Source organism: Canis lupus, chromosome 36, assembly GCF_048164855.1.
Source record: "Canis lupus baileyi chromosome 36, mCanLup2.hap1, whole genome shotgun sequence".
Taxonomy (NCBI): domain Eukaryota; kingdom Metazoa; phylum Chordata; class Mammalia; order Carnivora; family Canidae; genus Canis; species Canis lupus.
The window spans coordinates 21,860,116-21,886,165 of record NC_132873.1 but is presented as its reverse complement, the minus strand read 5'-3'; the positions used below and the strand labels follow the sequence as shown (position 1 = coordinate 21,886,165).

Below are 26,050 nucleotides of genomic sequence, written 5' to 3'. Positions count from 1 at the left end.
ATAAGCTGATTAATTGTGATTGACACAGTCCCTGCTGCTAAAGTCTGGATCAATGACAAATTTACTCATATTACACAATTTGTTCATGCAGTGGTTTCCTTTTGTTAAGTACTATCCATTGGAAAAAAAAAAAAAAAACAACAATCAGCTTACACAAAAATGCCCTTCTGGCTCAGAAGACAAGCAATAAATATTTAATAGCCTTTTAAATGGCTAATCCTTTACAATGTAAACTGTATTAAATTGCGGGACTATATGCTTTAAACCCTCACTGACCAACTCCACAGCATGAGATCTAAATGTTAGTAGTACCACTCCCTCTTTTGCAGCTTCTCAAGGAAGTGGCACTAAATAGTCCAGGAAAAAAAAGTAAAACATAAACAAATGCCACATTTTATTTTATTAAATATTAGGATCACAACCACAATAATAGCAACAGAGCATTATCAATGTGTAGTATGTATGCTCATAGATGCCCATAATCATTTTTAATGAGAAATATAACATTGAAGAGTTATGAAAGATATACTTTCATTTTCATTTTCAATCTATGTTCATTAACAATAGTGGAGGCTACATCTTATTTAAGTAGAAATGAATTTCAATATGCAAGGTGAATTAATCAATTCATACCACAGGTGAAATTCTATGAGATAAATGTATATTTACTCTAAGAAGGTAGAAAGCTACATATTCCACTGTCTGGGTAGGAATACCTGAAATTTCATGCTTTTGAATGCTTTAATTCTTTTTTTTTTTTTTATTTACTAAAAAGTCACACACCCAAAATGCTATTTTAAAATCAAAGAAATCTGTTCTGAATCTCATTTTACTATTTAATAGAGCAGCTGAAAAATGACTTAAAGATGTGGCCATATGGTGTGAAAATCCAGAATCAAGGAAAGAATGAGATACTATAAACACGCAAAAAGCAATAAAAGGAAGCAACTCTGAGCTCAGTTAATGAAAAGCTGATGATGGAGACTGTCTTTTATTGATGACATTTGAGGACAGTGACTCACTGGTGTTTTCCAAAACACAAATTCTGCATTTCAAGTGTTTGAGAGATTCAGCTCAGTCTCTCTCCCTCTGCCTGGGATTGTTTGTACAGAAAGACTCCATAGAATAAATTACTGAACCTTCCAGCACAGCTCAATTAGCTGAATAAAGCAGGGAGAGAAAGCTCCAATCTGGTAGCCACAGAACAGAACCTGGCATCATTTTTGCTTAAAGAGTTTACAAGTAGATCATGGGGCATTTAAAAGACAGCCTGAATTTAAGAGGAGAGACGACAGGAAGAGGTGTGAGCACTCAAACTAACACCTCATCCTCTGCTAATGTTTCCGTGGGAAGTCACAGTCAGGTTGTTTGCATTCTGGAGTCATTTTATTGCCTGTCTTTATGAAGAATTTTGGTGTCTCCACCCTGTTTCCCCAACATCACACGTAAGCTGAGCCAAACTTTGCGTTCCCTAGAAGTTCCAAACAACTTCTTCTTTTAAGCATAGCTCCTCAATATAAGTCAACTTCATGCAATAAAACCACAGGTCAGTGGATAAGTGACTGAGCCACCTACGCCTAGAGATTGTCTAGTTCTGACCCAGCACGAGGGCTCTGACTGAATTCAGTTATTTGTACATTAATTTATTCAACAAAAATTTTCTGATGCCAGACGCTGGAATTACCAAGGCGAACAAAGCAGTCTCTGTTCTCAAAGGGCTCACAGTCTAGCGGGGAAAACACCCTTGCAAACAAAATTCATAATAAATGAGCTAAGTACACCAGCCAAAGTACGTAAAGTTTTCAGAGGAGACTTCTGAACTGGGGAAGTGCTACAGGTTCTGCTGAGTTATAGTTTACTCATGTCCACAGAGCAATTTTAGATTTAACTTCTTAGGAAACATGTGGATGCTTTAGAGCACTGAGACGTTTCCCTTGCGTCCTTGAAAATGTGACCCTTCCCACCCAACCCTTCCTCTTAATTCCAGCATGTGGGTGGCAGAGAGGGATCAGAAGGGACTGCTCTGAGGTCGACTTGCAGAACAAGGAACTTAAAACTCTGCCCCTCGGCTCTCCAAAACCACTTGGTGACAAGACAACAATAAAGGAAGAATAGTGCTAACAGTCATAGGGGTTGCTACACATTAACAACTATTGCCCTCGACCATACATGATCCCACAGTCAAATAAGTCAGTAGCTGTGGAAGTTGAAAAAAACCACAACGAAAAGACTGAAAGCCCCACATTGTACCAATGGTGCTTTCTTATAAATAGATGACATCCTCAACAGTAGCAAGTGCTGAAAACACAAAGAATGACTGAAAGATAGGAGGGGTGGGCATTTGAGAAAGGAAAGAGATGTTTTTGAGAGAAAGAGGAAATCCTGACACAACAAACTGACCCCCTTCCCCCCAAATCTCTAGGTCTCCTTTCAGCCACTACCCCCTCCTCCTGCCTGGGGAACCTGGCCTCATTCCAGTGGCAGTGCCCTCATGTGCTACACCAAAAATAAAACAAAGGATACCATTCATCTTATTTTTCAACAACTGGTTTCTTAGTTTGGAAGAAAAACTTGGCAATCATAACGTTAAGGGTTTTTTTTTATTTTTATATATTTTCTTCTTATTGTCAAAATAAACTGAAAGAGAAAAAAAAATTACCCAATGGTAAGAAAAGAAAAATACACAAAACCTTTCAGAGCTCAGTGGGCCACACACTGCCATTCGACTGACACCAAAGCGTGGAATGCAACACTCTCAAGCTCTCCCAGTCCAAAGAGCCGCCTGCCTTCTGCTTCTGTAAGATGTGGCTACTTAGCAAAATTCAAATAGGCTCCCAGTGTTAACTATGTTGCATATTTACTTTAATCAAAGTGACATTTCCCAGATGGTGTCATCCAGAAAACCTCATCTGAAATGGGGAGCATAAGAGAACTAAGTTGCACATTCCGGGGAAAATTGGATACAGGTGTTTTCCCATTTTAGGATGACTCAGTTTACGAAAATACTGAACTATGAAATGGATGCACTTACGGCCTGAAAACCACTACACACACCACCCTGGAAATGCGCCCCGGGTACCCTGAATGGGTACCAGCCATCCGTATAAAGGAGTGAATGAGTAGGCAATCACATTTCTCCAACCAACTGAGCAACCCTAACAGTCTTGGGGATGAACTCTGAGCGTACGGTTTTGTGTACCTGGATGCCTCCCCAGACTGGGAAGGGGAAAAATGAGAAAATGTTTGAAGCAAGAGGCTGTTCTAAGGTGCCTCTGAAAATGAGTAAACCTAAAGGAATGAATTCACTGACTATAATGCTGAGCCCTTATGTTGTAAACAAAACAGCGTCCTTCATAGAGGTTGAAGCACAGTGATGACATTCTCTTTAATCTTTAAATAATTGTGGAATAGGCTATGAAAGAAAGGATGTGCATTATGGAGCATATATCCTAACCTGATGGCCTTAGGAGAGTTTTTCAAGGAAATGTCTCATCACTGCAGAAACTAGGGAACAATGTGTAAAAAGCATGAACTTTAAAAGGTCAGATCTAAACCCGGTCCTACAACCTACCAGCTGTACAACCTCAAGGAAGTTAGTTAACCTCTCTGAACCTTGGTTTCTGAACCTGTATGGCAGGAATAATATCAATATCTGATGGACATTGTGAGGATTAAATAAGGTAATGCACGAGTCAAATACCCAAATGTATTCAGCGCACAGGTGCAGATCCAGGTTTGGTGAGGCCTGAAACTTGTATAATGCTGAGTGCCATCTTCAAGAAAAATAATCATATGGTGACAGGTGTTATTGGACTCACTGTGATCATACAATACATACAAATATCAAATCAATACATTCTATAAGTGAAACTAATATAATGTCATGTCAATCATACCTCAAAAATAAATAAATGAAAAATTAAAAATAAGATCATAAGTGAACTTAGAAGGAGAAAATAAATTACAATAAATTACACATTTTTAAAAGCAGAGAAATTTTATCATTATTGTAAATTCCTAAGAAATGACATGACATTTTAATTATTCTATAATATTTTTCTATATATTTTCCACATTTTTATGGCTGCATACTCTTTGATCACCTTTTCAAATGACAATTATTTGTCTTTAATATAAAGAGAATATAAGGCCTATTCATTTTTTTTTCTAGAATGGTAAATGTAAATCCGTTTATAATTATTAACGTTTGGAATGCAGCTTCCCACATAGGCACACTTGCTCTTCGTAGTTCTACCAGAAATTTGTTTCCCTCAGAAAAAAGGAATTTTGAGTAGTTCTATTTCGTATGATCATCATGAAAATAGGCAATAACCTAGTGTATTTACAACTGCATATACTACATCAACACATATTTCTGCAAGACAGAGTTTCTATTTTGGATGGGCATTATTAAGAACCACATCCTCTGCTTACAGTTTTACGCTACTAATAACTGGAAAGATTTTCCACACACTAGCCTGTTTTTCCTCCTGAACCTTGTCTTTCCTCCATAGCTTATGTATTTCTGGTGTTAGCACCAGAGGACACATTCATCTATGCCAATCCTCTGGCCCTGCTTTGTGGTGAGCCATCACGGTGGGTGAGAGGATTCCTGGAGGCCATTCCTACACTGGAAGAGTCGGCACTAGCCTAGCTATGTATGGAATGACTATGAACCACATACATATTTCCTACTAAATCCAAATCATTCCCAACTCAACTTTCCCTTTAACTGGGTCCAAAAATGCCCATGGCCACTCCCTGAACCAGCTACGTAATTTGTGAGACCCGGTACAAATGAAAATGAGGGTCCTCTTAAAATTATTCAGAATCTCAGGGACAGCCAAGCACTTAAACCAAGCACAGGACCCTGTGCTGCTGCACAGACTGTAAGCCCATGAAGCTGACCCTGGTCCCTCTACTACCACCTGTCATGGGAGCAAGTTTAATGGTGAAGTAGAATTGGGAAGAGACAGTCATTTCAACAAACTGTGGCTAAAATCTCATACATTAAAAAAAAAAAATCTCATACCTTTGCCAGTTTTACAAAATTATACAATCTTATGAGGTTTTTGCCAGGGCCTATCCCAGGCCTTACAAGGGCTTCATGCAAGTCAGGGTACCTGTAGCTTATGTGTCATCAGCATCATGGTAAATCTGCACCACTAAAACATAGTAGGTGCTCAATAAATACTGTGAAGGAAGCCTAACAGACTGTACAGTCTAGCCAACAAGACAAATGAGAGATGCCACAGCTCAATGTGTCACGTTCAAAGAACATGACTGAATAAAATGTGGGGATATGAATTCAAAGTAAAAGAACGCAAGTGACTATACAGTCAGGCAGTCAGTTTCTGGGGTACTGGCTGCACAATCCAAACCCACCTGGTCCTAGCTGCAGTTTTGGCACCATCTGGTGGTAATTTTCCTCCCTGACTTAAACACTGATGGGGACCACTTTAGATCCTGTGGCTGACTTGGCTCTTTCAGGACAGTAGGAGTGATTTCAGGAATCTCCTAATTAATTGGAACAAGTTTTGTGCCTCCATCCGGGAAATTCTGTGGGGAGAAACCTGGGGATATGGGGCTTCATCCTCCGCTTCCTCTCTTGATGAGGCAGGGGTGTGCCCGGTAGCACAGGATCGGTCCTGCAGAGGAGGCAATGATAGTCCAGGAGAGGAAGCTATGAAACTAGATGCTGATGGATCCTCCAGATACAGGAAGAAATAAATGGGCAATAATTCATTATATTCTAGTTGTGTAAAACACAGATCTGGATGAAACTGTAAGTCAGAAAAGAGTGTAGAAGTATTGGAAGGAGGTCTAAGGTCTGGGGAAATGTAGGACTCTGAGGTGGACTATCCTATAGAGGCACCACAGAATGGGAGGATCAAGCAAACAACTTAATGTGCAAATATAACTGGGTCACAAGAAACTAAAGACAAAAGCTGACCAGGCCTAGGGGGAGAGGCCTAGAGTTCTGAGGAGTGGGTCCAAGGATACTGTGTTCAGGGTTAGAACAGTGGCACAGATCTATAGGGTATGAAATATGGTGGGAAGAGGCTCCTGGTTGACCCAGTAGGCTAAAAAGAACGTGGGGAATTTTATTCCTTTACATCACCTGTTCCAGAGAGTTGTGAAAATCACGTAAGAGTACCTGACACTTACTAGGAATTAAATAGAAGGTAGCCACAATTAATGAGGCTTAAAGAGTTTACTTAAGATGTCTGTTCCCATATGTTTCTATTTTACCTTCCTTTTATCCTTGTGAAATATTGGTGTGGATATGGTCAAAGAAGATGAACTATGAAACAAAAGTTCAGGACAGAGAGTAATATTTACCAATTACCAAAAATTCTTTATACTCACTAGAAACAATATAGTTTTATAACAGTAGGTCATTACTAGACTACATTAGTAACAATGATTACTTTTCTCCAAAGAAGTTGGTCTTCATGAAGATACAGGTACCTAAGAAGATAGGAAACAGCTAATGGCTACATATGGGGTTTCCTAAGAAAAAGCTAATTGGATGTGACATGGGGTTTGGGAAAGGAGTTTGGCTGGGAGCCTACCATTGGCTAAAAAGCATCATCTACATGGCAGGGGAAGATGGATACACAAAGAAAGATACATAACTATTATAGTTGAAAAGAATTTCATTTTAAAAATTACGTTAGTCTAAATTTTTAATTGTAGAACCAGCTACTACAGGAAAGGCATTCATTGGGAAACTCCACCCAATTGTTTATCATAATATTTCCCACCTTTACTCCAGATCAGCATTCAGACTCTCTCTTAGCCGAAGGAACAGCAAGACTGTCAAAGGGAACTTAAGGTTTGGCAATAAACAAAACGATGAAATTATGAGAATAAAATGCTAATGAGAAGAGAAGGCGAGTAATCATCAATGGGCTGTTTCTAATAAAACTATACTCTCAACCTGAATATTTTCTGTCTTATTTTCCCTTCCTCCAATTCAGTCTGCTGACAGACTTATTTCTGACAAGATCCAGTCAGGGAAACAGAAACCCCATTAAGTATTGCAAAAGAGAGAAAATAAAGAATTGGTCAACCAAAAGCTGTTGGCGAAGCAAAGGAGGAAAGACAGACGATGGTACCCCAGAGATCCCAGGGCAGGAAACAGCATGCCTGGAAGCCTTAGGGCGCAAAGGGAGGAGGAGGCGGGGGTTCTCAGAGCTTAGAAGCTTGAGGACAGCCCTCGGCGAGCTGCTGGGGCTTCTGAGGAACAGGATGAGGCCAGCTCTGAAAGTGTCAGGAACAAAAGCTGGAACGTGGAACTAGGAGCTCCTGTCAGCTCAAGAGCCACTGCTGTGGTGGGGCTGTCGGAGACCGGAAGCAGGTAGGAAAGAGCAGGCCCCTGTCCCTGCTGCTCTGCAGCCTCCCATCCAGGCCCTATGTTGGCAGAGCCTCCCATCCAGGCCCTATGTTGGCAGAGCCTCCCATCCAGGCCCTACGTTGGCAGAGCCTAACAGGAGAGCAGCTGGCAAAGAACAACTAGGATTTGCAGTGTCCCAGTGGTACAGAGCAGCGTGTGGAAGGGTGGGCGTGTGGCTGACAGACAATAGCTGGACGGCGCCCACACTGCACACTTAGAGAAATTTATTCCATGTTTAGGTCTCTGACTCACATCTTAATTTACAACAAATTAATTTGCCCCAGAGAACTGCGAACGGGGACAAAAGAAGTGGCAGGGTCCTCCAACGCCACACTGAGTCCAACTGAGCCACGCTCACCAGGAGAGAGCCTGGTGAACCTTCTTCTTAGGCCTTGGAGAAGTAGTCTAATTCTGTCCTAATTGTTCTTACCTATGAAAAATGGGCCCCTACAAAGCCATATGCAGGCCTGCTTAAAACAATAAGCTTTTCTAACCCCCGAGCACGACATACTCCGGGAGCATGGTCTGGATGCTTATCAAACAAGTTCCTGGGCTGTTCTCTGAAGTTTCTGGGCAAGTACAAACAACAGTCAAATAAATGCCTTTTAAAAGCAAGGCAGTGGAGCACGTACCCTGTCAGTGAGATCCTCATATCCCCACAGAATAAACAGTAACATGAGAATATTTATACTAAACAAAATTGTATATCAAGCCTGCTTTGGCTCAGCCAGAGGGAATGATAAATTCCTTGCAGATCTCTCATAGAGTGGTCCTTTGTGGGCCATGGACGCCACTTCCAAGACAGTACAAACCAATTACAGAGCAAGGCTTTTCATTATGTTGAGGAATGAAAATATCAACCCCCGCCATTTTGTTTTATTTTGCAGTTATATTTTATCTAGCCTATCCTCGGCCCCTTATGATGAAATAGTTTAACTTACTGTTGAATCAAGCCCAACAAATGACAACTCACTCCACAACAACGACATCAAGGGTCCTTATCACCCTCACAATCCAGCATTTTGCTTTCTTTGTCTTTCTTCTAAGAGACTAAAAGTTGAAGTTTAAAGTGGGATAGAACAAAAACACTGAAGAGTTCATAAACTGTAAAATCTATTTGTCCACATCGATTTTGTTCTATCTGCAATTAGCACAAGTCATGGACAAAGTCCTGTGGCAGGAGCCGGGGATTAGATGAACTAGGAAGCCACAGTCCATACAATGTCCACTTTGTGGTCCAATGAAAAGAGAAGTACTGCAGAAACATTCCCACAAACTGTCCATTTGCTTTTAAGAGGCCAATAAGAGAAAAGGTTAATATGAGTCAGGGTATTTCTTAGCTCATTTTGTCAGATTATCTCAACCCAATTTGATAATCCTAGTTGTGATAGATCCATCCCAGCTACTTCTGCATAGAAAGAGCTAGGGATATATACTGCATCTGTCCATAGGATAAACCTTCAGGAACTTAACAGCTGTTTCAGATTTTCTAAAGAACCATGGTGGGGCAAGGGAAAGGGGGAAGAGAGAAACACTGTAGGAAGAAAAGGGGAATTAGAATATGAACGGAGGTAAGATATGTGATTGTGCTGGTTTTGAAAATTATGTATTTAACAAAAAAATGGTAAATTATTGTTTTTAAATAGACAGTTGAATCAAAGGTCAAATTTAATTAACTCTATTTTGAACCATTAACTAAACTTCACATGCAGTGCCAGAGTCCATCATAATAGATTAAAAGGGAAAAGCAGGTCTCATGTTTGTATACTTCAACAGATATTAGAAATTTGCCAACATTTTATTTAGAAAGTATAGGCTTAGTAAAATTATCTTATTCACACTTTTTTAACTTTTGTGAACTTAATATATACTTTTTAGTAATTAACTGTGGTAAAATATACATAACATAAAATCTACCATTTTAACCATTTTTAACCATTTTCACAGTTCAATGGCACTTAGTATTCACACTGTTGTACAACCATCACCACCATCCATCTCCAGAATTTTTTTCAACTTCAAAAACTGAAACTCTGCACCCGATTAATGGGTGTTTGGTTTTACGTAGGCCTTACTCGAAGCCAGTGGTCTGGAATACAGTGATAGGAACCTGAAGAGGCTAATGCACATAACTGGTAAATCAATCAACTCCTACAACCCCGAATGACTCAGTGGCATGAGCTGCTTTTACCCTCCCTTATCGGTTTAGTTTCGGTGCCCAAAGCTGAACCAAAGCTCCACAAGAGATCTGCAAAGAGTATGAATAATAATTTCATTTTTGCATTACAGTCTACCAAGTACTTCATTTTATTCCCCTAGAATACAGCCTTCCATCAAGGTGGAACTATTTTCCCTACTTCATAGGTAATGGAACTACAGCTACATGGAAGATGAGAGCAAGGACCAGAACACACGTCCTCTAATCCATTGACCAGTGCTCATCCTACTAGGTTATGTGGCCTCTACCAAAATGAAAGAAGAATGAAGCGTTTCTGCTTCTCAGCTCTTACAGACTAAGAAATTGGCCCAGCAGGTCTAAATGGACAGCATTTGCTCTCTTCACCACCACAACAAAACTTCTTTATGACTGAAAACCATACCTGGTCCATCATTTATCTTTGTCGTATTTATATTGACAGTGAAAAACACCCACAGAATCACAATTCTGAAGCAAAATTAATGCAATCAGATTCCAGAGTCAAAGGTAAGTTAAATATATATATATAAGGATAGGTGACTAAATCCTATAAAAGACTGAGTTCAACCTCTTATTTTTTTACTCATTAAAATAAATTCACATTGTATGTTCTTACTAGACAAGATAATCTTTCTTGTTAAACAAAATCTATGGAAAAAATTCATTTCTTTGTGCCTTATGGAGAGAAAGCACCTTGTACTAAAGCAATATAAATACTAAGTGTTTACAAAAAATTGCCAGAATCAACAAGTGGCTTCTCTTAGTTCACAAAGAGGTTACATATTTTGATTTCTTTCAAGTAAAATTCTTACACTGATACCCTTCTCTTTGCTCAAAAGCAATACATTCCCTAAACCTTCAGATTTTCCATTTAAATTCCAAAAAAGATAAACACAATTCCTTGAAGCCAAGCCCAATACCACCATTCCATCTCCCCATATAAACATTAAAAAATTAGACAAGTATGGCTTTTGGAGTTACCTCTAAAATGAACAATAGGTCATCCTGAAACTGGGAAGGCAGAAAAGGACAATCATGCTTTGAAAAAGAAATTTTATTTTCTAATTCTCCCTACGCTTTAGTCACTTAGTACTTGATCTTTTAAAGTGTACATTTTTAAAAATGATTACTCAAAAAATGAGAGTTGAATACAGAACTCAGGAATAAAGAATTCAGGAAAATCAGATGAACTGAATCCATTTTTAGATTTGTTCACAATAATTAAAAGTAGTTCAGGAACCATGGCTATTTTATCCAGCCAATTCAGGAACGCTTCTAATGTAGAACAGGGCATAAACTTGATACAGAGTAGGTTCTCATGAAGTGTTAACAACAACTAGAAATATCATAGGGTGATTACAGTCTATAAATACCTGTTTTTGTTGAACAGAGAATTTTCCGCCTCACAGCTACAACCAAGCTCTCCGGATCTTCCTTTCATCTTTATTGGCCAAAAGAAAACTGTGTCGTGATTGATATTTTCCTTAAAATTTCAGGGAAGTCTCAGACTGGATCACATGAAAATACCTCCCTTCCCACACCTTCCAGAATTCCGCAGTACTTTCTTTTACAGCACATTTGGCACAGTTCTTGCATTCTTGGGGAGTAAATCCAATTAATGTTCTTCCCATATTACCAATTTCTTGATCATTCATCAACTTTTTAACTTGAGCTTCTATGTAATTAGGAGATACATAAGAAAAATGATCCCAAGGTCACTTCTAAGTCATGCAGTGAGAGTCTTCTGAGGTTTCCATAGCTTCTTGGTCTCCAAAACCCTTCCCTTCATGAGGAAAACTCATTGTTTGGATGCCCTTCAATCCATTGGCATTTGAGCCCTGAATGGCACTAGAGATCTCTTTTTCCAAAGCCAAGTCTTGAAAGTCTATGGTAACACTGCAACTCATCACATATGGGCTGGCTCCCATGCCTAAATCATAAGAAGAGCCTAGACCTTCCAAAATATCAACAGAAAAATGAAAGTACACTTTCATGATAAATAAATATCAACAGCAGCAAAACCCTTTGGCCTTTGATTCATTTCCAAGGCCATTTCCACAGGGGTTGAAATTCAGTGCCAAAGCCTCAGGGTGAAGGTGACAGGAGTAAATCACACTATGTACCCATCTCTTCTTCCTCCAATACACACCTGTCATCAGAGTTTGATTAACATCTGATTCAAATTAATCTCAACAACAGTCTTGCCTAGAGAAGAAGGTAGCTTTAAAAGTGCCATATGGCCTTAGAATTGGGAAGGGCAAAGACACTTGTGTCTCATGACAATGTGGATTTGGCAGACTTTGGAGTATTATGTGCACCTCCTCTGGTATAACCTGTTGGAGGCACCTCTTCCATTTCCAGCTTCCCAAGGGACTGGGACTGTCATTGCCACTCTAGAGCCCTGTTACTCTAGAGCCTAGGGGCAAATGTCCCGCTTTTCCCTGCCTCAGGGATGGTGTAGCTCATGTTACATAAATAGCCCTGCTCTAATTATAGTTTACATTATAAGATGGACAACTTGGTTAAATTAGCATTGGTATAAAAAGCTTAGGTTTGCAATTTCTTTATTTTGGGGGAACCTTACATTTCCAAAAGCAAAGTTAACTAGAGATTGATGGGGGATAAAAGGCTGACCTCATCTTCAGCATATGACAATTCCTTAGCTACTACTTCAACATTATTTTACTGTCATTGCTTTCTCTTGCTACTTTCAAACTTATTACTCATGATGTCAGTCTCCATCAGAGATATCCTGCTGAGTTCACTTTCTCCCAGACAGCCGTGGTTTGGGGGTTTTGCTGCCTAGCCTGTGTACTTTCATACTAATAGACGTTTTACGGAAAATCAGCACACGGAAACCACATTTCATCTTTTTCCCACACATGTACATAATGAAACATTTCAACTCCCGAAGCTGGGCCTCCTCCTACTGGGAATTCTGCAGGAATGAATCAGATTACATTTCTCCATAATGCTGATTTCATAAAAATTAAATTTCCTAACAGTCAATACATCTCTCTCTCATAATTTCATATACCAATCACTTACTCTAAATATCTTTGAGAATTATATCGGTTTTAACATTTCACAGAGTACAATTGGAAATTTTTTTGTCAATGCTAATGTCATTCATTAACAAAATATCCAAGCATGGTTTCTCTCTCCTCTGCCCCTCAACAGGTAATGTTACAAATAGTCCTATTTCCTCAAAGCTGATATATATATATATATATATATATATATATATATATATCCTATTCTGACTCAAGAAGTGGCCTCATTTTTACCATCTTCCCAACAAATAGTTGGATCACACTCAGATTTTGCTAAGGAACATATATGTACTGGGTTATAGTAAGAACAACTATTCAAAATACATATTGTGCCTATTGTGCTTTGCTATCCAGAACTTTGATCTGCCAATCAACATTCAGATATTTACATGTAGTTTATCCCATTGGGAAAGCAAATTACTTTTTAAAAAATTTTTTTAAAATATTTTATTTTATTTTATTTATTTTTTTTTTTAAATATTTTATTTTTTTATTTGAGAGAGACAGAGAATGAGTGGGGAAAAGGGCAGAGGGAGAGGGAAAGGGATAAGCAGACTCCCCACTGAGTGTAGAGCCCAATGCAGGGCCATCAGGCTCCACCCTAGGGCCCTGAGAACATGACCTGAGTTAAATCAGATGCTTAACTGACTGAGCCACCCAGGTACTCCAGGGATGCAAGTCACGTTCAACAGAAATTCCTTCATAGAGACCCAGGGCTCTTCCTCCCCCCACTACAGTGGCACGGACCATTCCATCCCCGTAGCCATGGGATTTTTCCTATATCTCCTACCCACCAAATTCTAAAGGGCCTTTTATCATCACATGCCTAATAACTATCCCTTTTTTTTTTTTTTTTTTAAGAAAGAGAGTAGGGGTGAGGCACAGAGGGAACAGGAGAGAGAGAATCTTAAGCAGCCTTCAGACCCAGCATGGGACTCAATCTCACAACCCTAAGATCATGAGCTGAGCAGAAATCAAGAGTCAGCGATGCTTAACCAACTAAGCCACCCAGGCACTCCAATAACTATCCCTTTTTTAGTAGAATTTGCAAAGTTAATCATTCTTGTTAAAAAATGAATTCATTGCCTATGATAAATTATTAAAGATAAAAAAAGTTTAGATGTTAAACCTAGAGTGCAGGAGCTCCATAAAGAATACACTTGTCTCAATACTGATTTACTTAATTAAAATAAAACCCTACTTTAAAGATTCCTTCAAAAGCATACTCTAAAGTTAACTGTTTCAGAGAAAAATAAAACTAAACATCAGAAGTAACTTTTACATTCTTTTAACTAAAATAAGAGGTAACCACTTAATACAGAATGATTATTTTTGTGTATGCCCTGTTGTATATGTATTTTACATTCTGTTAAACTTTAGTTATACAATAATTAATTTGATTTTAGTGCTTTACCTTATTCAAGCAGTGAATACAGACACATTCAATGAATCTGAGAAGTTCCTGAACTAATCAGGTAGTAGTTTCCTCCCTGTGGGGTTATGAGGCCACGACCCATTTCTCCCTTGAAAAAAGAGAGAGAAAGGGGAAGGGGGGGGAAAACCCTGCTTTCTACCCAAATGCATGCTTTTCCAATTTCCTCCATTTAATCCTTCCCAAGTCCAGCACCAATACTGTGATCCAATTCTAAAGAATCAAATTCTGCATTTAAATTCAGCAGTCCCATTGACCTTATTCAAATGCTGAATTTGATTTTTTATGCTAATTTAAACTTAGTGAGAATTTTTAAATAAGGGAGATAATTAATCCCAGCAAATCGTATTTCTAGTTAAATGTCACAATTAAAGTAATTCAATTTTTTTGCTCTAAAATTAGAAACCTGATGTGAAAGTTTGTTTCTCAGTTTGCGGTTTCGCTCCGCTCCTGCCTCCTGCAGATTGGCACTCGGCTGCTCTGGCGGCAGCATGAATCTCCTCACTGCAAAGCTGAAATTCCAATTTTATTCCAACGCAACTGTCAAAACGCCCTGAAGCAAGCTAAAAACAAGGAAAAAAATCTTTGGTATGATTTCACTTTCCATGTGTTCTTTAATGAAAAATTTATCATTCTAAATATTGGTGTTTACTCCTAAATACTTTTTTTTTATCAAAAAGAAAAAGAAACTGAGATTCAGTTGCTATTATTTCACAGGGAAATATAACAGGCCTGATGTTTTCCTGACAATTCTGTTATTTTCTTGTGTGGAAACACTGTATTTATCATATACTGTATGGCTGGTGATTCAGATATTGTAGAGACCTTATGGTGAACTGATATAGATGTAAACTCTTTATGCCAGATTGTTTAAGCAGAAAAAAACCAAATGCACTTAATTAACATCTGATGTGTAGCTTTTGCAAACACAAATGCAATATTTGTGTTTGAGCACTGGCAGTAATGACTGTGAACTATGCTATTAATGTCTGGTTTAAAGATGCTTGTGGTAGGACCACGTCTGGAATAACACAAATAAAAAACTGCATTCAGACAAAACAATAGTGAAGAGCCCATTAGAAAAATGAAAAAGCAGTGCTCAGAAGAAACACATGTATTTTTTTTTCCTCCTTTAGATCAAAATTATTTTCAAAAATAGTTCCAGGCACCATCATCTTCAATCAATTAAAGGTGAAAAAATTCTATATATTTTCCTCTACAGAAAGATTTTCATTTCAAGGGGTCAGAAGTTGCTTAGAGATGTCTTTAGAAGTTCTATTTATTATATTAAGCTACTCTTTGGTGGGTAGTATCAAAACATGTGTGAGGGAAGAGTTGAGATGGTGTTTCAGGATATTTTACATTTTTATATTTGAAGAGTGAACTTCAAATTTGTGGATTGCATTACAGTTTGAATAAAGAGAGAAACTCTTATGGACCGATGTGCAACTCCCTCACTAAATATGTTTTTACTGAAATCCTGCTGGGTGCCAGGAACCATGCAGGTTGCTGGGTATAAAAACACAAAGAAAGTTAAAATAAGATAAAACCTAGCCTAAATGTGGTCTTTGTTTCAGAGTAACTAACACAGTAACAAACAGACTCAGAACTTAGGTTCAAAAACATAAACAGTTATCACACCAAAAGCAATTAGTCAACGTTATATATCGGTACTTTACATTTTTGAGAACATGTACTAAAGGGAAACTGCAGCCGAAACAGGACATTTGATGACTAAAGCCATAAAACTCAAACATAATTGCTAAGTCTGATGCTCCCATGGCAAGAAGAATGCAGGACTCTTATGCATGTGGCTGGATCCACAGAAAATAAAGCTAAGAGAGAATTGTATGGCACTGGACTGGGAGTGGCTCCCCGTGAGTCTGAATTCACCATCAAGTCTTGAGGATGCTGCTCAAGCTGTCTTCCTGCAAAATAGCTAAGGTGCTTTCCCAGAAGCCTCAATTTCTCATTTTGGAATCTCTCAGAGTAACAATCACCCGGAAGGGAAGTTACAGAGGTAGGTACGCATTAGCATCATAAGGGAATGAAGCCAGCCCAGGTGAGGGGAGCCTCAGGTGACTTGCCTGCTCCAGGTATTCCACTGCAGAACAGCCCCCTTCACCAGTTTAGGCAGAGACAAGACCCTAGTCCTTGGAGTTTCAATCACAGGTTACATACTTAATTACACATTGAGACTCTGATCTTCCCTCATCCCAACTAGATTTACAAGCAAACACAGAAAATTATGAAAACAGGTTCTTTAAAACAAGACTCATTCTAAAATTAGAAATTATTTCTCAAAGGCTAGGTAAAATTTTTGGTGCGGGGTAAATTGGGCCATTCAACATCAAGAAAAGTGCCTGATGCCACACTTCTTATTTGTAGAGAGCCAAGTAAGCAGGAGCAGCTCTCAGTAACCCATTTAAATAACCAGATGGAAGTTCCTGATTCCAATACATACCAGTTCCCTCCATCTACAATGCCTAAGGCACCACATGAAACATAAGCTCAGAGAACTGTCCTTATATTTTTAAACAATGATGCATATATGCAGGCCAGTCATACAACATATCATCCAGGAGTGTTTAAATGATCTCACAAATGTTTAGGGTTTTTAAATATATATGTATAAAGTATTTATTTATAGACCTAAAAGTATCAACTATTATTGCTTTGCCCTTATTTATGTTCCCTACAAGGCGGCCAACTACAAACTTTTAAAGGGCATTTGGCTTAAAAGATTTTGTGTGTTTGGCAGTAACTAAGGCCGTTAATCATTTCTGACCTCACTTTTTTTTCCTCTTCTGTGTATAATATTCTCAGGGCCCTTCACAGCAGAAACCTGTTCCCTTACAGGTTATGTCTCCTATCAGGTACTATGCAGCACAGTTAGCTGTAAATGTTCAGCTGAGAGCCCTGACCAGTTCTATTTAATTCTTTTAAGAAAAAAGATAAACACAACTACAATGTGTTGAGGCTTTCCTGTTTTGATGGGAAGAATGAAAAAATATGCTGAGAAACACTGATGTAACTAAAAAGAAAAGTTAGAAAAATCATATAGTCACTAAATTTAAAAATCAGGAGGGAAATTGCCATTGTTGGGAACTAAATTCACTGAAGAGCTAGGTGAATATCATCTGTTCTAATGACAAAAGTGTTATAAATTCTATTTCAAAAGATATCACTGTAAAAAAAATAAAGCATTTACTTCCTCCGATAGAAGTGTTTTTTTAAGGGAGAATTCATGCAAGTACAGTGATCTAAGATTTCGGATGATCATATCTCTTAAATTTGATTTACAATCTGGTTTGTGAAATGTTAGAAACTGTCTATGTTCCTTAATTCACTGTTCCTCCTTGAAACATTTTTATTTTTCTGCTATTAGCATCCGCTTGGAGACTCCTAAATGAGGGGGTCTCTTGATGAACAATGGACTGCCTAACCTTAGCAATTCATAATTTTACAAGTTTTTTGCACAAACTAAGATTTCTACCACTTGTCAGGAGACAGTAGCAAAAAAGGACATGGGAAAAAAAGTTGTGCTGTTTTCCCTTCTTATCTTGAATCCCCCACCTAACCCAAACTGAATGAACACACTGAGACCCAGGTTATATAAGAGTGACCACTGCAAAACCTTAATAATTACCTTTTATGGAGATGATAGAAAATAATCATAAGATTGATTTAGAGAAATTTTTAAAGTAATCTGGAAGTATTAAGAATTTAAAAATGTTTTTCTTATAAATAGATGAGATAAATAAAATACATGCACATATGTCTTACCATACTGAAATCATACTGTTTATAGTACTTTATATCTTTTGGCCTTGACACTGGCTATCCCCTCTGCCTGAGACTCTTCACATCTCCACATGGCTAACAGTCTCATTCCTTCATGTCTTTACTCAAATGCTGCCTTTACAATGAGGCCTAATTTGGATTATTCCATTTATTTTATTTTTTGAAGATTTATTTATTTCTTCGAGAGACAGCATGCAAGCAGGGAGAGAGCATGGCATTCTCTCTCTGGGGAGACAGAGAGAGAATCTCCAGCAGACTGTACACTGAGGGAGCCCAATGAAGGGCTCAGTCTCATGACCTTGAGATCATGACCTGCACCAAAATCAAGAGTGGGATGCTTAACCCACTGAGCCATCCAGGCACCCCTGGATTATCCCATTCAAAATCACAACTCACCTACAACCTAGAACTCATGATGAAGCCCCTTGTCCCGTTCAATTCTTTTTTTCTTTTGGCTATACCACATATCATTTTTCTATCACACTATGTAGTTCATTATTAATCAACCTTGTTATTTATTGTCTGTCTCTTCAATCCCTCCCCACTGAAATATACATTCTTTGAGGGCATATAAATTCTATTTTGCACACTGATGATGATGCCTGGCACACACTAGGTACTTAAAAAATATCTGTCACATTAATCCATTAATTACAATTCTCTCTATATTGTATTATATTTACCATATCATTAAAAATTCTTCTGAAACTTCACACTTAATTCCTTATATAACAATCTTTCACTTGAGTATGCTATAGTCCAGTTAACCATTCCCAAACCCTGAACATTTGTAATGTTTCCAGTATTTGCTATCATAAATAATGCTTTGATAAACATACTTGTAGATAAGTACATCTACCTTTTATTATTTCCCAGGGATTTATCACTAGAACTGGAATTCCTGCAAGGCAGTTATATGCATTTTTAGAACTGTTGATACATATCACTGACTCACTTCCAGGAGGCTTTTTTTATATTACCATTAGCAGCATGAGTGCCTCTAACTACATCTTTCCCAGCACTAAACATTACCTTTAAAATACCATCTTTAAATATTTTTTGTGCCAATTTTGGCATCTTAAAGTTTTAACTTAGGATTTGCAGATGTTGATGAAATTACTCATGTAAATCACAGATCTCTGTGTGGAGTAAAATGAAGAAGAAATTAGAAATCCCAAAGGGTTGACCGTTTCAAATCAAACAATGTAAAATAGGCAATGATGGAGTAGAGACACAGATTATCTCAACCATAAGCAATTCTTTCATGAGACTGGGAAGCAACATCCACTTTGGTTTAAATAATTACAAACCAAATTTGTTCCTAAGAGACGTAATATGAACATTTAACTCAGATTAACTTTTACTATCAGGTTAAAGTTCTTCCCAAATACTGACCCATTCATCTTCACTGCACTACAAAAACAAGAATTAAGTTTTTCAAGAGTCTGCTTAACCTACTGCTAAAGCCAGTTCTTCTGTGCCCCAACACAGATAACCCTCATTTCTACTTCCTGTCCACCTGACCAATCCCAGTCACCTGGCACCGCAATGACTTAGTCTGCAGTTAGGTTCCTTCAGTCTTTAATGAGCTCAAATTAGAAACCAGGAAACAGATTTCTGAAAGTTAGTTACAAAACTTACACTTCTACATTTGTGAGACAAATTGTGGGAAAATATGTGAGGTTAAAATTGGCAGAGAGCAATTAGTTTCTTCCTTTTTTCCATAACTAAATACTGAAAAACATTTATAATCACTCTTTAATAAATCTCTCTACAGTGTATTTAAAAAAATGGCCCGTTAGTATCATATCTAGTACTTCACAGATATAATTTCAACCATACAGTCTTATGAGGGAGTACAGTTCTTATGCCCATTTTATAGATATGGGAACTGAGGCTTACCGAGATTAATGCCCAGTTCGCAGCCAGGCCAAGATTTGAGCATATCCTCACAGCCTCTGCTTTTTTCATTGTTCTACCCTAATTGATTATAGGTATCATTTCTTTGAGAGCAGAATTCTGCACAAGACCTATATGCAACCACAGCAGAGCTGTGCCACAAGGAAATGTGCCTGCCCACCTCTTGTTCCTGGGGATCTAGTATTTTAACAACTGCTAGGTAGGTATTAACTACCAAAATGTTACTAATTTGTGACCCTCACAGAAGATATTTGAGAAGGAAAGGATTAAAACTCAAATAAATGGCAGTAGGATGGAAAAGTGCAGGGAATGAGGGCTGGGTTTTGAAGCAGGGCACTGCCTTTCCCTAAGGCAAACCCTAAGCACAGGGGAGTACTGGAGTAGCAGAGAGAGGCAAAAGTTGATGAGATCCAAGGGAAGAGAGAATATCATTCCCGGTGTTTGCTCTCTACGTCATAGGAGCCTGTTCTCAAGCTGTAAGCATCCACTTGACTACATTGGATGTTTAAGTACTCAAAGACTTTCCTACCAGCTCAAATAGCCTCTACTCAAGCCCCTACCCCTCAAGTGCCCCCATCACGGCCCCGGAAACAACCTCACACTTGTAGACACAGCAGCAGGCCTCCAGGCACCTTCCCCAGTGTCAGGAGTTGCAACCACTGTCATCAGTGACCATGCTGCAGGGCTCATTAAAGATCCTGATTATATCACTCCTGGGGGCCTCTCTTCAAATATACTACCAGGGCTTCCAGACTATCTCCAGTCAGCTTATAAAAGCATGGGTGAGAGTAAAAGCCAAGAGAAGAACCTCACCTGATTCAAGGAGTCCCCAACTGTAAACCCTTCTGCTTATGTGGGAGAGACCAAACAAAGGGGACCTCAGGATTCTAGTAAGTTTAAAAACAAAAGCAGGGGCAGCCCCGGTGGCGCAGCGGTTTAGCGCCGCCTGCAGCCCGGGGTGTGATCCTGGAGACCCGGGATCGAGTCCCACATCAGGCTTGTTGCGTGGAGCCTGCTTCTCCTTCTGCCTGTGTCTCTGTCCCTCTCTCTCTCTCTCTCTCTCTCTCTCTCTCTCTCTCTCTCTCTGTCTCTATGAATAAATAAATAAAAATTCTTAAAAAAAAAAAAAAAAAAGAAAAAACAAAAGCAGAACAGAAACATACCGAGAACCTGTGAAACCACATCTTCAGGCAGGTGCAGATCCCAGGTCAGATTCAAGAGCACTGAAATCCCTCCTTATAAACCAGTCCAGTTGCTTCCTTCTCTGAACAAGAATGTACTTCTCAGGCAGGTCAGCCTCACCAAGAAGAAACACATCACAGCCAGGAACATGCAGGACCAAATTCTCAGCAAGACCCACAGGCAGTGGGATATTTTAACAAAATTAAACTGAAATCAAACACAATAAAAAGTAGAGCATATAATTTTCTATTGTGGTAAAATATATTTAACATCAAAATCTACCATTTTAACCAATCCTAAGAGTACCTTAAATATTTTCCCATCACTCTGTAATCATCACCACTAAACCAAATAACTTATACAATGTTTAAAAATCAAAGTTTGGGTATAATTAATTTTCCCTTGAAGTTAGTTACATGGTAAAAGCTTGTCTTTGTACGAAGAGGATAAAATCTCCAACCCATCACAAATCTAGTTTCATGTGGAAAATTCATGACAAGAATTAATAAAATCAGTGCCTTCAATTTTTAAACAATTTTATAGCAGCATCAAATTGTGCATTTTGTTAAGAAAAAGAAATAGTTAAGAGTAAAAGGACCAGACCTGCACTGGAACCTGTAGCTACATGTACTATTAAATTTTAATTAAATTAATTGGAAAGGAAAAAAATGAAGTTGTCACTATTTGCAGATGACATGATATTATATATAGAAAATCCTAAACATTCCATCAGAAAACTGTTAGAACTAATAAAATCAGTAAAATTGTGGGATACAAAATCAATACACAAATGCATTTCTATATACTAATAATGAACCATCAAAAAGAAAAAAAAAAGAAAAGAATCCTGTTTAACTACAACAAAAAGAATAAAATACCTAAGAATAAATTTAACCAACGAGGTAAATATGTATATTGAATATGAGACCTTAATGAAAGAAATTGAAGACAATACCCAAAAATAGAAAGATATTCCATGCTCATGGATTGGTAGACTCAACATTGCTAAGATGTCTATACTCCCCAAAGCAATCCTCAGATTCAATGCAATCCCTATCAAAATTCCAACCAAGTTTTTCACAGAAATAAAATACACAATCCTAAAATTTGTATAAAGCCACAAAAACCCTGATAGAAATCTTGAGAAAGAAGAACAAAATTAAAGCCATCATGTTCCCTGCTTTCTAACTCTATTACAAAGCTATGGTAGTTAAAACAGTACAGTATTGGCATAAAAACAGATACATGTATCAAGGGAACAGAACAGAGAGCCCAGAAGTAAACCCACACATACATGGTCATCAATTTAGGACAAAGGAACCAAGAACAGCCATACAATGGAGAAAGAACAGTCTCTTTAACAAACAGAGCTGGGACAACTGGACAGTCACATGCAAAAGAATGAAACTAGAGCACTATTTTGCACCATACGCAAAAAGCAACTCAAAATGGATTAAAGACTTGAACGTGGGGCACCTGGGTGGCTCAGCCGGTTGACTGTCTGACTCTTGGTTTCGGCTCAGGTCATGATCTCATGTGTCATGGGATTGAGCCCCGAGATAGGCTCTGCACTTAGTGGGGAGTCTGCTTGAATATTCTCCCCTTCTGCCCCCGACCCCACTGGCATGTACTCTCTCTCCCTCTCGCTAATATAAATAAATAAATCTTAAAAAAAAAAAACAAACTTGAATGTTAGACTTGAAACCATAGAACTTCTAAAAAAAAACATAGGTAAGTTCCTTCAGGTAGGTCTTAGCAATGATTTTTTAAATCTGACACCAAAAGCGAAAGCAATGAAAGCGAAAATAAAGTGGGACTACATCATACTAAAAAGCTCTGCACAGCAAAAGAACCCATCAACTAAATGAAAAGGTAATGTACTGAATGGGAGAAAATATTTGCAAATCATGAATCTGATAAGGAGCTAATATCCAAAATAAATAAACAATGCGTGCAACTCATAGCAAATAACAATCTAATTTAAAAATGGGCAGATCTGAATAGACTGAATAGACATTTTTCCAAAGAAGACTTGCATATGGCCAAAAGGCACATTTAAAGATGCACAACATCATTAATCATCAGGGAAATGCAAATCAAAACCGCAATGAGATGTGACTTCATCCCTATCAGAATGGCTATCATCAAAAAGACAAGAAACAACAAGTATGATGAGGATGTGGAGAAAAGGGAACCCTTGTGCACTGTTGGTGGGAATATAATTTAGTGCAGTGCTCACTTTGGAAGCACATATACTAAAATTGGAATATAATTTAGTGAAACCACTATGGAAAACAGCATGGAGGTTCATCAAAAAATTAAAAATAGAACTACCATATGATACAGCAATTCCACTTCTGGGTATTTATTCGAAAAAAATGAAAACACTTGAAAAGATATCTGCACCCCCTTGTTCATTGCAACATTATTTATAATAGCCAAGACATGGAAGCAATCTAAGTGTCCATCGATGGATGAATGGATAAAGAAATTATGTGATGGATGAATGGATAAAGAAATTATGTCTGATACACACATGTAACATTTTTCAGCCATAAAAAAGAAGGAAATACCATATGATCTCTCTTATTTATAGACTCTAAAAAACAAAAACAAAAACACCAAACAAACAAAAAACAAGCTCACAGATACAGAGAATAAACACATTGTTGGTTGTCAGAGATAGAGTGTGGGGGAGTGGGAGAAATGAGAATCAAAAAGTAAAAATTAAAAATAAAATTTAAATATATAAATGAAATATAATTAGAAATTAAGTTAAATGTGGCACTAACCACATTTCAAGTACTTAGTAATCTCACATGGCTAGTAGTCTCCCTACTGGACAGTGCAGACATAGAACATTTCCATAATCACAGAAAGTTATATTGGATAAACACTAATCCAGATATTCTGTAAGGAAGTCTAATATTTAAACATTATTGGTGACTACTTTGTTTTTTTTGGTTTTTTAGAGATTTTATTTATTTATTTGAAAGAGAGAGAGTGAGCCAGAGAGAGAGAGAGCACAAGCGAGATGAGGAGCAGAGGGAGAAGCAGACGCGCTGCTGAGCAAGGGAGCCTAATGCAGTTCCATGCGTCCATCCAGAGACTCCCGAATCATGACCTGAGCCAAAGGCAGTCACTTAACTGACTGAGCTACCCAGGCACCCCTGGTGGCTACTTTGGATGACAACTTGTTTTCATCCTCTTCCTCCATTCCTTACATCTGGATTTTCTGTCTCTAACCTTATCTTCCAAGGCAGACTACAGAATTGCTTTCCAATTTTTTTCTGGGGAATTGCCTCAGAGGACTTCTGTTTGCTGCTGATGGCATCTTTTTATGGGACTAATTACAGTCCCCAGTAAGCAAGGAAAGAGATAACACATACTGTCTGCGATGTATAAAATTTAGGTATTTAGAGAATGGTGGTATTGCCTTGGGATGGCAGGAGTGTGAGCCTTCGTTATTATGGAACATCAGAGGCTAAGATTGGGCCTCTAGCCACAATAAGCATAGGAAATCTATCCAACTGCAATTTTAGGATTTGTTATTTGGTTTTTGTTTCTAAGGTAGGCTGCAATGTTGATGGGAGGGGTAAAGTGTGGAGGATATTAAAAGACATTTTGTACCCCTGGGTTGTATGAAATCTTGGGTAATGTTCTTCCTTTGAGTTGGGTTGGGAACCTAGCATTGGAAGCCCATGAGGTTGTACACACCACAAAGACAATCTCCCAAATTTACTAAGTGATCTCTGCTTCTTTACAATACATTAAGATACTAAAGGACCACAGGGGGACTGATCTAGATAAAAACTGATAGAGATACAATGAATCAATGCTGTGCATGAATCATGTGTAGATCCAGATTCATACCAGCCCAGCACAGGATGACATGTGCTGGATTATACACTGGATATTAGATGGTACCAGAGAATTCTCATTTTGCTGGGCATGATGACACGGTAATTAAGAGAATGTCCACAGTGCTTAGCAATATGTATTGAATATGTAGGGGTGAAGTGACATGATCTTTGTAACTTGCTTTAAAATACTTTAGTAAAATCAAAGGAAAAGAAAAAAGGAGGAGGAAAGGAGAGAAAAATAAAGGAAGGGGAAAAAGAAAGTGAAAAAATTACTCCATAGAATAAATGAAGAAATTAAGATTAGATAAGCTAAGAAAAGCAACTAGCATGAGGCCTGCTGCATGGGACTCAGTAAACGATAGCTGCCTTTCTCCTTGAAAGCCCACACCACTCTTCTGAATTCTGGAAGTTCTGACTACCTTCCCGGACTGGTATGTCCTCACTCACTAGAAATCCCCGAATAGTTTAACGACACTCCTCTTCCATTATGTCTTCTACACAAAATCATGTGGAAGGAATCCAACTTAATTTTTGTTCTTTAATGAAGCCAGAAAAGGAAATATTTCATTATTCAAGTACAATGAAAAGACAACCAAAGCCAAAATGATAGTTAGTAATAGAGAGAGTACACTGCACTCCTTATATTCAAGGAAATAACATTTGTGTTTCTAATAATTGCAACTTAAGAGCCCATGACAGGTGGGTATTTGTAATTTTGCTGAAAAATAAATTTAGATTGCCTGCATTTTAAAGAAGAGCATCAAATTTAGTCAGAAGCTTACTAGTAAGTTATTTTATTTGTGATATAAATTACATATTCAGAAGAGTTAGTTTTAATTTTATCATTTTATTTTCACAATTATCTATGTTAAAATCATCCCACGTAACTTCAAATGCGCACATCATGCAAATCAAACAGGTCTTTTACAGAAGATAAAAATTCTGAATACATCGAGCTCAAGCCTGTGGGAACCAAATCATTGGTTTTCAGGTAAGTGCATTATTATTTAAAACCACAGTTCTGAGGTGGCTGGGGAGCTCAGTCCTTAAGCATCGGCCTTTGGCTCAGGTCATGATCTCAGGGTCTTGGGATGGAACCCCATGTCAGGCTCCCTGCTTCTCCCCTTCTCTCTGTCCCTCCCCCCCAGCTGTGCACTCACACTCTAATAAATAAGATCTTTAAAAAACAAAAACACAACA

General features: G+C 38.1%; 1 long non-coding RNA gene across 1 annotated transcript in view; it reads right to left on the bottom strand.

Annotated features, from left to right (window-relative positions):
- LOC140625444 (uncharacterized) overlaps positions 1 to 26,050 on the bottom strand; it is a 143,894-nt gene that overhangs the window by 114,638 nt on the left and 3,206 nt on the right. The window contains exon 2 of the long non-coding RNA XR_012024785.1: positions 20,969 to 21,194. This is a non-coding gene — a long non-coding RNA (uncharacterized lncRNA). The remainder of the gene's footprint in view (positions 1 to 20,968; positions 21,195 to 26,050) is intronic.